The following is a 19,414-nucleotide window of genomic DNA, read 5'->3' as shown; positions in this document are numbered from 1 at the left end:
AAACCCCTCTGTGACAGTGCATCTCTCAAGCACCTCCCCATATCGACTGGTACCTGAAAAAAAAAACAAAAAGGGAGAAAGGAGTGAGTATAAAAATATACTCAGTAAGCAACCTACTTGTAGGCTCTTTTCGCATCCTTATCTTAGTAGGTATCCACGGTCTTATCTCTAGGTTCTAGTGAGTACGAATCATGCTACAAAAACAGATTTTTGCAGTTTCCATACTAATATGGTAGGTCCGGCTAGCTAAGTTTATAGGTGGTAGCATGCATGCTTGTTCCTAGTGGTTTCTACAAGTACTGCTCGTGGGAATCCAGATGGCTACTTATTTGGTTGACGCATGCCTTTCCAACCTCGAATTTATTTGCCGGAAAAGGTTCCAAAAATTCTGAAATTTCCTTGATAGGTTCTAATTCACATAAAAATAGGATCAGAGTTGAAATCGGGGCAAAAAACAAGCAAACAGAGGCCAAACGGGTGAGAGAATAGGGCCCCACACGCCGTGCACGCGCCGGCACACACCCACACACGCAGCCTCCATGCGCATGGCACACGCGCGGGCAGTGCCGCATTTCGAACCCCAGCGGCTGCGGACTTACCTTCAAATTTTCTGAGCGCGACACGAGGAGCACAGTGTTTGGCAGGAAACGTCAGGTTGGACTGCTGGTTTCCAGACTGGTTCGACGGGCGTACGGGTCAACCCGACTCAGCGCACTAGTGGAACGCTGCCACGTGACGCACGTCAGCTCTGCCGCGCTCTTCCGTTTACTGAACGACGCGTGGCGGTCTCTTTCTCTCTCTTGCTGTGTTTCAAATTTCCAGATGTTAGCATTTTTGCGTTTTCGATCTATTGTCTTCGAAGTTTCTTATCTTTCAAATCCGTAATCCATATCAACAAAGTTTCTTCACGAAAATTGTAGATCTCATATTTTACTTCTACAATATATTTTTCCTTTACTTTTTCCTTGAACACAGGATGAGTTAAGGCCGTCCAAAGATACGAAAAAACTCACATTTTCTGTTTTCGATCAGTTTACCCGAAGTCCAACTAAACTCTGATTTTCGTCTGATTCTCGTCCAGGAACTTCAAGAAACCTGTGTGAATCTTATTTTAGTTACATACTTCAAAAACTCCAGATCTAACCTTCAAGAAACTCCTCAGATCTAGATAAAATCGAAACAAGAAGTTCGGAACCTTACTTTGTCCGTTCTCAGATTTTCTTGTCGGAATGAGTGATTCCACCACCCAAACTCCTTTTCCAGCACCGAGAGAAGTATTGCTTCGAAGTTTCTTGCCTTGGATTCAATCTGCAATGGTGGTTTGTCTTCTCTGTTCTTCCTTTCTCCCTAACCCTAACTTCTTCTCCTTTCTCCTTTCTCCTTTCTCCTTTCTCTCTCTCTCTCTCTCTCTTTCTTTTTTTTTTTCTTATCTTTCTCTTTCTTCTTGGAGCCCAAACAACTAGACCCCTTAGGTAAGGGAGGGGCAAAATGACCCTTTTCCTCCTATGTTGTTATTTTTATTTCTTATTTATTTATCTAAAAATTTGGGTATTTCATGAATAGGCAATGAATGATGAAGATAGAGACTAGTGGATCAAAGCCATGAATCTTGAAATGGAGTCAATGTACTTCAATTCAATCTGGAAACTTGTAGATCAACTAGATGGGGTAAAACCTATTGGTTGCAAATGGATCTACAAGAGGAAACGAGACCAAACCGGTATGGTCCAGACCTTTAAAGCTCAACTTGTAGCAAAGGGTTATACTCAAAGAAAGGGGGTGGACTATGAAGAAACCTTCTCTCCTGTTGCTATGCTTAAATTGATTAGAATACTCTTGTCCATTGCCACATTTCATGATTATGAAATTTGGCAAATGGATGTTAAGACAATCATTCTAAATGGCAATCTTGAAGAGAGTATCTATATGGCTTAAGCAGAGGGGTTCATTGAATCGGATCACGAGCAAAGGGTTTGCAAGATTAAAAGATCCATTTATGGGTTGAAGCAAGCATCTCGATCCTAGAATATAAAGTTTGATACTGCGATCAAATCTTATGGCTTTAAATAGAATGTTGACGAACCTTGTTTTTATAAAATGATAGTCAACTCTACAGTAGCTTTCCTGGTGTTGTATGTTGACGATATCCTACTCATTGGGAATGATGTGGGATTTCTGACTGACATTAAGCATTGGCTAGCGACACAATTCCAAATGAAAGATTTGGGAGAGACTCAGTTTGTTCTTGGAATCCAAATTGTTCGGAATCGCAAGAACAAAACAGTAGCATTCTCTCAGGCATCGTACATCGAAAATATATTGATATGATATAAGATGCAGGACTCCAAGAATGGATTATTACCTTTCAAGCACGAAGTTCATTTGTCGAAGGAACAAAGTCCTAAGACACCGCAAGAAGTTGAGGATATGAGACACATTCCCTATGCGTCAACAGTCAGTAGTCTGATGTATGTCATTCTATGTTCCCGACCCGACATATGCTATGCTGTGGGAATTGTCAGCAGATATCAGTCCAATCCGGGACGTGATCATTGGATGGCCATTAAGAATATTCTCAAGTATCTTAGGAGAACGAGAGACTATATGCTAATGTACGATGCTAAGGATCTGATCCTTACAGGGTACACTGACTCATATTTTCAAACCGATGTAGATTCGAGGAAATTGACATCAGGATCTGTCTTCACTCTAAACGGAGGAGCAATAATATGAAGAAGCATAAAGCAAGGTCGCATTGCTGATTCCACAATGGAGGCTGAGTATGTTGCTACTTGTGAAGCAACAAAAGAATCTGTATGGCTTAGGAAGTTCTTAACTTATTTGGAAGTCGTTTCAAATATGCATCTTCCCGTCACTCTTTATTGTGATAACAGTGGAGCAGTTGCAAATTCAAAAAAACCAAGAAGCCATAAGTGAGGAAAGTATATTGAGCGCAAATATCATCTCATAAGGGAGATTGTGCAACGAGGAGATGTGATCGTCATACAGATAGCTTCATAGCACAACATTGTTGATCCATTTACAAAGCCCCTCACGGCTAAAGTGTTTGAAGGGCACCTAGTGAGTCTAGGACTACGAATTATGTAATCTAGGGCAAGTGGGAGAAAAGAAATGAGTATGTTATGCCCTAGCTTATTATATCTATGTCTTTCTCTCTATTCAACGTTATAAAACCCCACAAGAGTTTTAGTCCAAGTGGGAGTTCGTTAGGTTTTATGTCCTAAAAATCATAGTTTGTAAACAAAAACATATTCTATGGGGCGTCCTATGCAATGAGTATTGCATAAGATCAGACCATGAAGAAAATCACTCTCACTTTATAATGCGAGTAAATTGGTATCTCACAACACGTCCTCGTTGACTGGTTGACCCGTAATTCTTGCCACGTTGTGATACATTTCAACTTTTCGCTAATACGCTTCTCTCTCGTCTCCAGCAGCTGTGTATCCACGATCGATTCTGATGGTGTTAATATAATAGACGCGGAAGCAATTTGGATCTTAGGCACTTTTAGAACATCATTAACCGGTTAAACTCATTAACCTTATTAATCAACAACACTCGTTAACTACTAGGACACTCCACTATAGCCTAGTAGTTGCACTCCCCTCACTATAGATATATTTCTATCCATTTGATATAGCCATGATTAGTAAGTCGATCCTTCACAGGTTGTTCGTAGATAAAGTTGGGTCAATTAGCCGTTTTACCCCTGAAGTTGCTTCTTGTTCCTTATGTCCCACTGATCCTCTTATGAACAATTGGTTTGTGGTCCAACCAGTAAACCGAATCCCTCTCAGGCCAATGAGTGGGTGGGGCCCCTTGTTCAAGACCTGGAGTCAGTACTTAAGGGAACTACCTATCTTCTATCCCTAAAAGTGGGTAGGAGCGAATTCCATCTTGCACTCCACGTCCCCAGCTATTCACCCAGTCTTACCCCTGAAATGGGAGGCCAATTGAGTCGGCAAACTCGAGCCACTCTCATCTATGCATATCTAAGGATAATTCTGAATAAACAGGAGTTCATGGTTAGCTCAGAATTAAGATCGAGTTATGATATGAACCAAGAGACATCATTCATACAATATACTTCAATGAAGATGTGAAGAAAATGTTGTCAAAATTATCAAAAGAGGTTGCAATTCAAGCAACATTAAAGAGGAATGAAGTTTGATGGTTATAAATTTTGGGTGGGTTAGAATTTAGAGTAATTTAGAGTTATTGTATTTTAAGACATTTTATGTACTTTAGGTTACATTTACATAATGGCTAATTATGGTCATTAAGTATGAATGATACAACTTTTGGAATGCCTTTAAATAAAATGTCTTAAAATACAATAACTCTAAATTACTCTAAATTCTAACCCACCCAAAATTTATAACCATCAAACTTCATTCCTCTTTAATGTTGCTTGAATTGCAACCTCTTTTGATAATTTTGACAACATTTTCTTCACATCTTCATTGAAGTATATTGTATGAATGATGTCTCTTGGTTCATATCAAGTTACCTAGGTCATCGAATGAAAAGAAAATTAGTCTCAACAGTAAACGACATTATAAAGTAAGAGTGATTTTCTTCATGGTCCAATCTTATGCAATACTCATTGCATAGGACGCCCCCACTTACATGTCTCTACATGTACAATTTAGTGATCACATTGTTTATATCATATACAAAAGTGGGTTGCGTCCATAGTGTCCCCATAATAAGGTACTCAGCCTTATCCTTATACTATAGATCATTTTGACTATATACTTGAACTTGATCCACTCTTATGTCTCTACATATAGTTCAAGTAATCATACTATAGCTAGAGTGTTCTTAGTTTATTGGATTTAGATTAATGATCGTAAAATTCACTTTATTCAATAACAATTTTTACTGAATAAACAACAATAATAACTTTATTGAAAATAGAATATGTTTTTGTTTACAAACTATGAGTTTTAGGACATAAAACTCAACAGGTTCTTCCAACGTTCAATTTTTCTAGATTTTGCTGAGCGATGCATTTCAATCTAATTTTTTGGATTGTTTTTTATCTTCCATCGTTCACTAGAAATGACTTGGTTTCTTCATGAAAAATTAAGATATCGAATCAACCAATTCGATGCCATTTTTTTTTTTTAATTCTTAGGAAAATAAAGACCATAATAATTGAGTTCAAATTTTGGAAAAAATGTATTTTTTTATTGAAATGATAAATCTCTCGAATCTAATTCTGAAACAAATCATGGTCAAGTTTACACACGAAACTTGTAAGATTCCTTTCCTGGAACATCGTAGTCAAATCGAACGATCCTACAACCAAAACTGACACTCATCGATCCTCTTACTAGACTAGAGATCCCATAAATATTGATATGTGGTTCTGTAACGATATGACTAAGGTACGTTCATGAAACAATATCACTGTGATAGATATAAAAATGTTTAGGCTGTGATAAATTAGGGAACGATATGACCATGAAGTGTTTAGGATACGATATGATTATGATACGACACCTGTATGACAGATATATATATATATATATATATATATATATATATATATATATACACATTGTGATATAATATGAAAATGATATGAAATATTTTATGGTACGAGACAAGTGATAAGTGACATGTTTATGATATGATATATTGTGATGGTATATGTTATGGTATGATAGGTATGAAATGTTACATCTTTCCATGTAAAGTTATATGATGGATTATGTGATGTTTATCCATGTATGCGTGATACATACATGAAATATGATATGGAGGGAAGGAGAAAGGAAATGAAATAAATGTTATCTTATGAATAAAAATCATGGGACCTCATGCATGTATGTATGTCATGTGTATCAGGATACTTCCCCGTTATGTTATGTTCGTAGGGATGAATACCTTCGATATTTATGTTCGACATGTTATCATGAAGACCTTTTCTGTTATGAGAGTCCAGTGACGTGTATTGTGTTGTGCCCGACAAAGTCCGGCCTAAGGGGCACGTATAGATGTCTGATGGGTCCATGTATGCGTACGTGGGCCGTGTGTAGAAAAGTACCATGCATCAAACTCTGGCAAGAATTGAAAAAATCTGAAGGTCATGGTATGGTTTGAACGATAGGTCACAGTCATATATTGGGTGTGATTGCTTTACTAACCGAATAAAATAACTTTACACGATATAAGGTGTTTGCCAAACTAGTTGTGTTTGTATATCCCAACACCTTTTTCGCCTTTATAAAAAAATTTAACAGCACCCCTTTATAATTAAATATTATTTTGTATTTAATTTTGGTGTCGTTTATCTTCATTCAAATTTATATTTTATGGAATTTTCATGTTTTATTTTATTTTAGTTTTCATTTTTTGTTTGCTTTTTCATATTTTTAGTTTTGATCGGAGATCCAAATTCTTGAAAATCGGACATCAAGAAAGATTGTAGAAATACAATATAATATGTGAAACTTTTAATAAGATGTATGGAAATTCAAGGATTGTGCCTACCATCCTATTTTAAAATCCATGTGAAGATGGCAGAAACATGAGGGTTTAATACCTATTTTAGATTTTATTATTCTGAACTTTCTCTAAGATTGGTCAATAAAAATCATTATTTTTTTTATTTTTAATATAAAAATAATATTACAATTTTGAAAACTTGTATTCATATACAAATTAAATTTTTTTTCTTCATAATTTAAAATTTTGGAGAACAACAATACACTTCATTATCAAATACATTTCATACAAAAAAAAAATAAAAAAAATAAAAGGCAAAACAACAACAACAACCTTTTTGTGCTATCCCATTATTTTTCATTTGTTCCTCAAGGATAATTCCACCAATACCATATAACGAAGCTTCTCTATCTTTTATAGATCCACTTGTGAATCAATTCATCAACATTAGCAAGAAAGTTTCTCAAGTAAATTCCATCATCTTTAGCCGTCCAAATACAAGTTCCTACAGTTCCATGTTTGCACCTATCACGAAGCCATAAGTGCTGTGTTTCAGGCCAAAAGCTTTCAAAAGAGACGTATGCATGTGGCGTCTCCAATTTGCACCAATAGAGGGTTGTTCCCCAAAATTTAACCTTGAAGTTCCATTGGTAATCATCTCCATGATTAAGCAAACGATGATACCCCAAGTCATCGTCTTTAGACTGACAATGCACAAGCAACCCAAGTTTGCTTAGCCCGTTAACCACATGAATGTAATATCTAGAAGGTCCTGGTGGTGGTAACGCGACCCTTGGAACTTGAGCTCCAACTAAAGCCATCGTGAAAAGAAAGAAAACGACAATATTCGTAATCATTTTCTAATCAAACTTTAACTTAACTACCAATTTGTGTTGGACATGTGAATAAATATAGGTATTTATAGTACATGCAAGAAACTATGTAAATGCATGCTATGGATGTAAAAAACTTAATCATTTAACTAATTTTGGTTATGCAACACAATTTAAGGTTAATTTTGGGACAATTTTAGAGATTTATTAGATTTTCAATAACAAAATTCCTTGAATAGATAATAGTTATTAGAGCAAGAATAATAAATATTTCATTGATTTTTAAAACACTTTCATAAAATGGACAACAAAATATGAATACTTTATGGTGGAAAATATAAAAGAGAGAAAGCAATACATAGATCACATATGGTATAGCACCCAAGTCCAACAAGATATTAAATTTCCGATTTATTTTTTTAACTTGAATTTTCAAACTTTTTAGGAGGACCTTAGAAATTTTAAGGTGAGGTAGAACAGATAAGTTCAAAAAATTCTAGAACTATAGTTTCAAATAGGAATTGCGCAAGACTTCTTTCGCAAGAAAGAATTACTCAGTGCCTCTTGGGAGAAGCATTACGGGGTTTTGATTTCATCATGTCACACCCTGAATCTCTAGTAATATTTTTTCCAATCAATGTGTATAAAATAAGAGGGAAATCAAAATGTGTATTAGAATATGCCAAATTCATCTAACGAGGGAAGGGGGAACGAGATACATGATTCCCTAGGTCCATAATTCCTGTATTACTTTTAAACTCTAGAGTACCCTCTCGTCACGAGTAAGCAACCTACTTGTAGTCTCTCATCACATCCTTAACCTAGCAGTGAACCAATTGTTTACTTTTGTCCCTAGAGTTTCCATACTCTTGATACAAAGACCTGGACAGAAAACTTAGCCTTCGCAATGGTACAAGGTGGGGAAGAACATGGTGAGTGTTGGTCTGTTTGCATCCATAGGAGTGTTAACTGGTGAACCCGTCCCACAGGCTATGAAGTGAGGGGGTGCTACCCCTCGATACATGCCACCTAAACAAGTTATTCACATGATCAACAGCCTCTCATAGGACCGATCCTACATTCAGGGTAACTACTACCTAGCCTCGTGATTAATGTCTTAAAACACAACGTGTCTACAATGCAATGTAGTTGATCTACCACTGAGTAACAAGCCTTGGACACAAGATTGTCAAGTGTATGGCTAGTGCCGTAAATCCTAGGGAGAGTGTTTTTGAGAATAAATCAATAACAGAATAAATACCTAGAAAGTACCAAGAACAAGAGAAAGATCTAGGTCTAGAACATGGATCAAGACCCTAGTTCTAAGTACAAGAACCATGGTACCTAGTTCTAAGTACAAGAACCATGGTACTAAGGCCTTAAAGGATGACCAAGGTTTTAGAATCCAAGGACCAAGGTCCTTAGAATAAATCACGATAAGAACCCAAGTCAAGAATAAGTGGGCCTAAGTACTTACAATAAGAAACAAGAACAAGACAAGAAAGAGTGTGGTATCCTAGATATCAACGACACGATTGAGAGCCTACAAGCAGGCTGCATACTAAGTCTTTGTACTCATTCCTTATTCTCCATTTTTTCCAGGTAAGGAGCTGGTCGAAGTCGAGAGTGGACTCTTGGGCAAGTGCAATAGAATAACCTCACCCGTCGTCCTCAACTCTTTTGTTTTAAAATGTTTTGAGTTCGTTTTTTATTTTGTATTTTAAATAGTGTCGTGCTGTAAATTACTTATGTGCGCACACTATTTGGTTATAATATTGTCTCACCCTCTGATCGCCCTTCATGATTCCATTGGTCTCAGACCTCTAAAGGTGTTCAATCCTGAGTCTCGACCTACCAATCTATCTGCTTACCCTAGACTTAACTCGATTCTGTTGCTTATTCTCAAAAGGGTGGGATCACACAATCATTCACCAAGAGTCACACATGCTCAATGGGGCGATAACATCCATCCATTACCCAGAGTGCTGATAAATAAACATCTCATCCACTGTCATAGCATGATTACTTACCGTAATAGTAAAGTATATTAAAACAGTATACTGGGTAAGACAAGAAATTTCAACAACTAGCAGGTCTGTTTTCACTCTTAGTAAGTTTCCTAGGTAGTTGTTAATCAAGACTAGCTACCTAGGATTAATTTTACTAGCATGCATTCATAAGCAAGCGAATTGTACAAGTACTGCTTCATAGATTTTCATGTTGTTACTTACAGATTTGTCGTGTGCCTTCTCGAGCAGAATTACAAGACAAAAAGAAAGAACATACACGCGCTCACATGCTTTTCTAAGACCAAAGAAGTGTTCCACGTGCGCATACCATTGGGATATTCAAGCACAAAAGATGTTCTCTACGCGCGTTTACCACACGTCTGGCGGAGGTACATTCGCGGGACACGTGTCGTTAGTTAGTGAATAGGTCGTGTAGAATTTTGAGCACGTGGATCGAACTAAAGTTCTTTGGTACTGTTTGAGTTACAGAGGGTAGACTCGGTCGTTTGCGGTTTAGCGAGTAAAGTGGTGTCTCACAACACGTCCTCGTTGACTGGTTGACCCGTCATTCTTGCCACGTTGTGATACATTTCAACTTTTTGCTAATACGCTTCTCTCTCGTCGCCAGCAGCTATATATCCACGGTCGATTCTTCCAACGTTCAATTTTTCTAGATTTCGCTGAGCGACGCATTTTAATCTATTTTTTTGGATTGCTTTTTATCTTCCATTAACTAGAAATGACTTGGTTTCTTCATGAAAAATAAAGATCTCAAATCAACCTTTTTAATTTTTAGGAAGATAGAGACCATAATAATTGAGTTCAAATTTTGGAAAAAATATATTTTCTTATCAAAATTATAAATCTCTCCAATCTAGTTCTAAAACAAATCATGGTCGAGTTTCAACACAAAACTTGTAAGAATCCTTTACTGGAACATCGTAGTCAAATCGAACAATCCTACAAAAAAACCGACACTCATAGATCCTCTTGCTAGGACTTGAGATAAATCTTTTGCCAAATTTTTCATTAAAGTGTAGGATTGACATCCTCTTTACTTTCTTCTTTTTCCTCCTCCCACAAAAAGAGAAATTCTCCCTTCCTCTCTCTTCTTTGTTTTCTATACATGTCATCCTAGACCCCTCCAATTATAAGGTAGAAAAAATTACCTTTTTGTCCCGGAGGATTTTTATCTAAATTTTTCTTAATTTGATAAATATTGAATATTTTTTCAAGGTTCCCTAAGGCTTCTCAAGCATTTTTTTTTTCCTTCTACACTTGAGATTCACCCTCTATGTCAATAATAAAATCCAAAAATTTCCAAATTTAAGGTATTATAGTAAGAGTTACCATTCAAATTCGTCAAGAATGAATGAAGCGTAGGCAAGCATTTCATTTTTTCTAATTTAGTAGGTTGATATTGGGGGAATTTCACCCAAGATTCATATAGGAAGCTAGAGTTCATTAAGATCTAAAGGCAGTATTTGATTGAATTTAAAGAAATGATAAATTTATTTCATTGAATTTAAAGAAATGGTAAATTTCTTAAGTTTTAAATTCTTGACCGACTTTGCACTTTATTATTTATTTTTGTGGCTAAAATAAACTTAAGAGAAAATAGCTATGTGTACCCGTAAGAAGTTACAAAATTTAGAAGAAATTAGATAGGTAATAGAAACCTCATCGTATATCTAAAATATTGAATGTTGGCAAAAAGGGAGAAGGCACACGTTAGACGACGTTGGCAGTAGTGAGTCTGAAGCTGAGTAGGACAAGTGGCAAATACTGAGCGGAGAGAATCGTTCAGATACTAATTGTGACATGCATGTAGGTTAACCCGATCCCTGAGCCTGGATTCGATCAAAAGCTTGCGTGTGCAACTCGTTAACCTTTGATCCTAACAAAAAATGCTATCTGAACCCGATCCAATGACTCAATGAGTAACCGAGATCTATAAAAAAACCTCCACACGTGAAAAGCCTTTCCCGATGTGTGTAAGCACATGTTAGTCTCATTTTGTTCGTTCGACCTCCGTTTGTCAGTTTTTTGTCTTGACTTTGATATTAACATAATTATGCTTGAATTAGGATCTACGAGAGAAATCCTATAAATTCTTGAGCTCCAAACACGTGAAATAGCTGGCTCAAGAAGGTAAACATCATTCAAGTAAGTAACTACATAGACTTTAGGAAAGTAATACTTGTAGATATCGCTAGGACCTAATAGCATTCGAGCATTCCTTAACTTAGGTGGTAAAAAATACATGTTAAGGACATCATAAATTTTTTTTATTTTTTTATTTTTATTTTTTATGAGTATGTATTGTATGTATGTCTTTTATGTACTATATGCATGATTAAAATACAAATTAAGCAATATGGATGAGTATGTTATGCATGATGGAAGAAATTACCAAAATGCCCCTATGATAAAATTTCTTATGAATGTCGCTTTTTATGCTTTCCATTGCGTAGGAAATTAGAATTGGTAAGAGCGACTTGTGCTTCACAAGCACTAGAGAATCTTGATAAGATTAGGACGCGATAGCGTGTGCAGAATCTTGATAAGGTCAATAGATTTCTAGTGGACTAAATATGATAAGAATAAAAAATGTCTGTCTCCTTAACCACTTACACATATCAAAGTTGGGTGAAAAACTTTATTATTTTTAGTTTCATAATGTTTGGAATTGTCAAATGGTAAAATTGACTTCGTCTTTCGTGGAGATTTAAGGGAATCGGGATTAAATCATGACCACAAACGTCATTTGTTGGGAGTATAAATACCAAGAAATTGTTATGTAAAAATCAAATTCGTGGATGAATGAAATTGAAATCACAAATTTAGACGTTTCCTTAGAAATCAGAACATCATCTTTGTCATTTCTAAGTTTCAAACAATTCTTGTGGTAGAATTGGATTTGAGCCATTCAATCAAGCTTTGATTAAATTTGATTGTGGACTGACTCGATTTAGAACAAGGTTTCCAAATCTTGCTTCTAGATCTTCGATTGTAAGAGGTAATCTAATTCTAACCTTATGTCTTGGTTGATCCGAATTTTGTATAAGGAGGTGTTAATTACTTTGATTCAAGTGTTCTTGCTTCAACAAAAGCATTATTCGTTGGATTGAGAATTAGGGTTGCAGTATCAAAATACCCTAGGATAGTGAGCGGTGATAAAAAATATAGACCTGTGTTTACCTAAAGATGTGATTAGAGGCCCCTAATAAAATAGTAGATCTCCACGACTCCAAAGAATAACCAAGGTAACTATCTAGGCTATGAGATGCGTGAATGCTACGCTATCTTTAGACCCTCCAATCCCCTTCCACTACAATATTAGTACTATATAGCTATGCACATGCTAGTTAGGATAGTTGAGCTTCTATTCCGCTGAAGAGCTAGTGGCCTCTTGAATATGACCACTATGTTGTTAACCTGTTTCTTAAAAAGGGAGCGTGGGATAACATGAGATAGCCTAGTAGGTTGCTAATGGAGAAGGATCACATCCCACAAATATAGGTGACTCTGTGGCCCTGAGGAAGAAACCAACCAACCTCTTTTCCAAGATGTTCATACTAGAAATCACCGTATTGTCTTATTAGAATTTTATGAGGACTTGCCTCAACCTAGGTATTTGATCGCTCAACCTAGGTACGAGACATGTGATAATTGACATGTTTATGATATGATATATTGTGATGGTATATGTTATGGTATGATAGGTATGAAATGTTACATCTTTCCATGTAAAGTTATGTGATGGATTATGTGATGTTTATCCATGTATGCGTGATACATACATGAAATATGTTATGGAGGGAAGGAGAAAAGAAATGAAATAAATGTTATCTTATGAATAAAAATCATGGGACCTCGTGCATGTATGTATGTCATGTGTATCGGGATACTTCTCCGTTATGTTATGCTAGTATGGATGCATACCTTCAATATTTATGTTCGACATGTTATCATGAAGACCTTTTTTTTTATGAGGGTCCAGTGACATGTATTGTGTTGTGCCCGACAAAGTTCGGCCTAAGGGGTACGTACACCAATCCTTCTGATGAGTCCATGTATGCATACGTGGGTCGTGTGTTGAAAAGTACCATGCATCCAACTCTGCCAAGAATTAAAAAAAGACACTAGTGGTGGTTCAAAACCGGTTCGTGAGGAAAAAGGAATTTGAACTACAAAAGGTTAGTACTTAAAGACCTTGAGTTTAAATACTTATGATCATGCTAGTTATTTACAATAATTGATGTTCCAAGAGTGCCTAAGATCCAAATTGCTTCTACATGTGTTATATAAACTCCATCAATTGGTATCAGAGCAAGTTTTAAGCACTTTATTTACATTAATTTGAGCATGGTGGGTACCATTTCATGAATGAAATTTTGTGGTTGCTAAAGTGGATGTTTTTGGTTTTGAGATTTTTTTTATGCTTCGATACAATTATTGTAATTGGCCTAATGTGTATGGGCTTTAATGAGTGAAGAAAGGTCTGTAATTTTTATGGAGTCATTAGAGTCCATTTCAGGTTGTAATTGATCGAAAATGAAGAGAAAGCAAGCTGAACCAAAGAAGAAGATGGAAGAGGTAGTTTGGGTCTTTTTTCTGCCGTTGGGGTACGGTTCAACGTTTTTAGGGGTTGGTTCGCCCAGTTCGTGATCCTCGGGAGCGGTTCAAGTTATTTTTAATCATTAAATTAATAATTTATTTAATTGCTTACTTTAAAATGTCATAACCAATCCACTTTAGTGTGTTTAATTAATTATGCATTATGAATGTATGTTTTAATTAAATAGAAAATGTATATGCATAAAGTATGTCATATAGATTTAAAATCCCACCATAGGCTAAGCATGTTTCATGCATTCCAAGTATGTTATAAGTGTTATAATGTATAGCATGCATGTTGAGGGTTCCATGAGTGATAGATATAATTGTTATATTATTGCATGGAATTGATGATTATATAATTGTTATATAAAGCATGTTAGATGCATGTTATAGGTTATTTTCAACGTCATAAAACGAGATAGACGTTAAAATCTATAATAAAGATAAGTGCATGCTCACTTAGGGTAAAGAACCAAGCACGATCAATTTTAATAGTTAAAATAGGTCGATGTATTATAAAATCGCGGTTACAAGAAAGCTCACCTGACACGATCTTGTCTAAGGCTGGAGGTACTTAAGTTGACGGTTTACGGAACACCTACTACCTGAAGATCAGACCAGTACTTGAGCTTAGTTAGCCCAGTTTTATGAGCATGTTTGAGTGATATAAGTTTTAGAAAAATCACCTAGACTTAAGTTATATTTAATTAGCCGGAATATACCTAAGTAATGAGTATACCCAACCGTAAAAAATACTTAGTGTGAGGAAAAAGGTATATGAGATACATCATTTTCCTTTCACGCTCTCTGACAAAATTCACATCGTGAGATTCATGCTTGGCCTCGTGTCGCCCTGGGAGCGTCCTCCATTCGGAAGGTATTTGCATGAGTCAATAACGAGGTGAATAGAGAAAGTATTTATAGTAAGTGGGAGAAGGAAGTATATCAACACGTCCTATGGTCTCCAGCACTAGGTTGCACCATGAGATTCCCATGTTTCGCCTGCATGTTACCCTAGAGCAACTACCCATTTGAAGGGTCGTAACATGGGATTCAAAACAACGCAAACTCAAGAAATGGATAGGATTTCTTAGGTCCATTCCCAACTTTGGCTTTTTTATTTGATAGCGTTTTTGGGACCGATCTCTAAGGTCTGAAATTGATGGGTCACATTTACGAAGAATTACTAAGAGTTAGTATATTCTTGACCAAAACAGCGATAACTAAAACACTATAGGAACAAGAGTTATTCTGGGATTGGTGCTTAAGTCAAGAATGTCTTGGTTTAGTGAAGGAGTGATTGACTGCCCCTCGGTAGCAGTTGCTCTAACTCATTAAAGTATTGTTGCAAATTAATAATTTTTTGGTACATTATTTCATTTGTTAAACCTGATTGGATTAAACAAGATTAAATCAAATCACTAATAGAATTTTCTTTATATCACAACATGACAAACTCAGTAGTACAATTACTCGCTTCTGAGAAATTAAACGGCGACAATTACGCAACTTGGAAATCAAACCTAAACACAATACTTGTAATTGATGATTTAAGGTTTGTTTTAACTGAGGAATGTCCTCCAAACCCCAGCTCAAATGCAAACAGAACAGTTCGGGATGCATATGACAGATGGACAAAGGCAAATGACAAAGCCCGAGTGTACATTTTAGCCAGCCTATCTGATGTTTTGGCTTAGAAACACGATGTGATGGGTACTACTAAAGAGATTAGGGAATCTCTGAAATGGATGTTTGGACAACCGTCCTTCTCCCGTAGACATGACGCCATAAAATACATTTACAACTGCCGTATGAAAGAAGGGACTTCAGTTAGAGAACATGTCCTGGACATCATGGTCCATTTCAATGTGGTAGAAGAAAATGGAAATGTCATTGATGAGAAGAGTCAAGTCAGTTTATATCATGGAGTCTCTTCCGAAGAGCTTCTTCCAATTCCGCACAAATGTGATGATGAACAAGATAGATATAACTTGACTGCTCTTCTCAATGAGCTATAGACTTATCAGTCCCTCTTAACGAACAAGGGACAAAGACGAGAAGCAAATGTTGCTATCTCTAAGAAATTACTACGAGGATCGTCCTCCAAAAATAAGTCCGGACCTTCAACTTCTAAAAGTGTTTTGATAAAGAAGAAGGGTAAGGGGAAAAATAAGATTCCTACTAACCGCAAACACAAGGTTCAAAAAGCAGATAAAGGAAAATATTTCCACTGCAACGAAAACGGGCACTAGAAGAGAAACTGCCTAAAATACTTTGCAGAGAAAAAAGCCGAAAAGATACAACAAGGTAAATATGATTTACTCGTTGTAGAAATATGTTTAGTAGAGTATGATAACACAACTTGGATACTAGATTCAGGGGCCACTAATCATATTTGTTCTTTTTTCCAGGAAACTAGCTCCTAGAGAATGCTTGATGACGGCCAGATAACACTCAGGGTTGGAACAGGAGAGGTTGTCTCAGCAAGATCAATAGGAAATTTAAAATTGTTTTTTGGAGATAGATTCATTATATTAGATAATGTACTTTTTGTTTCTGGAATGAAAAGAAATCTAATATCTATCTATTGTTTATTTGAACAATTGTATAAAGTATCTTTTGAAATCAATGAAGTGTTCATTTGCAAAAGAGGTATTCATATTTGTTCTACAAAACTAGAAAACAACTTATATATGTTAAAACCGAGCGAAACAAAAGATATTTTAAATACCGAGATGTTTAAAACAGCTGAAACTCAAAATAAACGACAAAAGATTTCTCCTAATACCTATCTTTGGCACTTAAGACTAGGCCACATTAATCTCAATAGAATTGAGAGATTGGTTAAAAGAGGACTTCTAAATGAGTTAGAAAACAACTATTTACCTCCATGTGAGTCTTGTCTTGATGGTAAAATGACTAAACAATCGTTTTCTGAAAAAGGTTATAGAGCCAAAGAAACCTTAGAACTCATGCATACAGATCTCTGTGGTCCAATGAATGTCACAGCACGAGGAGGGTATGAATATTTCATAAGTTTTATTTATGATTATTTAAGGTATGGCTATCTTTACCTAATGCATCACAAGTCCGAAGCTCTTGAAAAATTCAGAGAGTATAAGACTGAGGTTGAGAATCTATAAGGTAAAACTATTAAAACACTTCGATCAGATCGAGGTGGAGAGTATATGGACTTAAGATTTTAGGACTATATGATAGAACATGGAATAACGTCTCAACTCTCAGCCCCTAGTATGCCTCAACAGAATGGTGTATCAGAAAGGAGAAATAGAACTCTGTTAGACATGGTTCGGTCTATGATGAGTTTCGCTCAATTACCTGATCTGTTTTGGGGATATGTAGTGGAGACTGCTACATACATTTTGAACATGGTTCATTCCAAGAGTGTTTCAGAAACACCTTATGAGTTATGGAAAAGGCGTAAAGGTAGTTTACGTCACTTCAGGATTTGGGGATGCCCAACACATGTGTTGTTGCAAAACTCTAAGAAATTAGAACGTCGTTCAAAATTATGTATATTCGTAGGATACCCCAAAGAGACGAAAGGTAGTTTGTTTTATGACCATTAAGAAAATAGTGTTTGTATCAACAAACGCTGCATTCTTAGAGGAAGACCAGGAAACAAATCATCAACCTTGCAGCAAACTAGTATTAAGTGAGATTTCTAAAGAAGCTACTGATAAAACAACAAGAGTTGTTGATCAAGCTGGTCCTTCAACAAGAATTGTTGATGGAGTTGGCACTTCTGGTCAATCACATCCTTCTCAAGAGTTGAGAATGCCTCAACGTAATGGAAGGGTTATAACTCAACTCAATCGTTACTTGGATTTGGCAGAAACTCAAGTCATCATACCTGATGATGGCGTTGAGGATCCATTGATCTATAAATAGGCAATAAATGATGAAGATAGAGATCAGTGGATCAAAGCCATGAATCTTGAAATGGAGTCAATGTACTTCAATTCAGTCTGGGAACTTGTAGATCAACCAGATGGGGTAAAACCTATTGGTTGTAAATGGATCTATAAGAGGAAAGGAGACTAAATCGGAAAGGTACAGACCTTTAAAGCTCGACTTGTAGCAAAGAGTTATACCTAAAGAGAGGGGGTAGACTATGAAGAAACCTTCTCTCCTGTTGCTATGCTTAAATCGATTAGAATACTCTTGTCCATTGCCACATTTTGTGATTATGAAATTTGGCAAATGGATGTTAAGACAGCCGTTCTAAATGACAATGTCACAGCCCAATATTTTACTACGGACAGTGACTAACGACACGACACAGATGCACAAGAGATTTAAATATGAAGTAGCGAAAATCATCAAATTTCAATAAAGTTTTTCGAACGATAAACACAGAACACAAGACCGTTTGGAAAATAAATTTAAAAAGAATGCGAATACAAAAATGATGACTAAGACTGGACTGACGCCCCGGGACAACCCATTCCTCTGTGACAATTCCCTTCAGATCACGCCCACTCTTGACCGACGCCTCGCGCCCCTGAAAAAAAAGAAAACATAGCAAGGATGAGTATAAAAATTATACTCAGTAAGCCACCTACTTGTAGGCTCTTTTCGCATCTTAATTTAGCAGAACTCCCACGGTTTCCTAATTCGGTTCTAGGACATCGGGTTCTAACCTTAGTCTCTTGGGGCTTGCCCCTTGGGTTTCACCGGTTCATCGTCCTTTCATTAGTCACCTAGAGGTTCCTTATGCCAAGCTAATATGGTCGGTATCTCTCTATGAGGCACTATCTCTACATGGCTATCTGGAACTACATGGTACCTAGCCTAGGGGTGTGCTGAATACCCCTACGCCCATATAGTCCTCCTATGGGGGGCGCGACCCAACCCGTTCCCATGCAGCTAATGGGCTGTACGACGTGGGGACACATTTCCCATGCGAAATGGCTAAGAACAGTAAGGACTGATCAGGGACCCTTGGTCCTCCCACGAAGCTATAGATACCGTTCTCACGCTAGCAATCCATGAACCCCCTTAGGTACTTTCTTACCGTGGTAAACCGCTAAGTTTCTAGGGGAAAATTAAGTCTGTCTAGAGCGGCATATCGCTCCTAAAAGAAATTCCCTAATCTTATCATAGAAATGGGCCCTAGCAATTAACAGAGGGTGCGTGCAATTTCTTCTAACATCATAGTATGTAATTCATGCAAACTAGGCATACCGGCTCAACGGGGCGATGACCTCCATCAAGCACCCAGAGCACGAGGTTCGTGTTCAATGGGGCAAATTCGTCCATCGAGCACCCGAAACCTGACATACACAATTCTAACATAAATTAAACGCGTGCATACGTACAACGGAAGCTTAAGGCATACAAGCAACACTCAGATAATTCACCCAACACATCGTAACAATCCATCTAATTAATCTCATTCATGGAGAGCTAATTTAAGGCAAAATTACTAACATGCATACATACAAT

The 19,414-nt window shown here is 36.7% G+C and overlaps 1 long non-coding RNA gene across 1 annotated transcript; it reads right to left on the bottom strand.

Moving 5' to 3' along the window:
- Positions 1-958: 958 nt before the first annotated feature.
- Positions 959-15,760, bottom strand: LOC111445444. Its single transcript, XR_002710856.1, has 3 exons — positions 15,748-15,760; positions 1,201-1,308; positions 959-1,095 (listed from the first exon to the last, which is right to left on the bottom strand). It is a non-coding gene; the product is annotated as an uncharacterized LOC111445444 (long non-coding RNA).
- Positions 15,761-19,414: the final 3,654 nt, after the last annotated feature.

This window comes from Cucurbita moschata, unplaced genomic scaffold, assembly GCF_002738365.1.
Source record: "Cucurbita moschata cultivar Rifu unplaced genomic scaffold, Cmos_1.0 Cmo_Scf00007, whole genome shotgun sequence".
Taxonomy (NCBI): Eukaryota; Viridiplantae; Streptophyta; class Magnoliopsida; order Cucurbitales; family Cucurbitaceae; genus Cucurbita; species Cucurbita moschata.
Note: the sequence above shows the minus strand (reverse complement) of the source record. Positions and strands in the feature narration are given on the sequence as shown.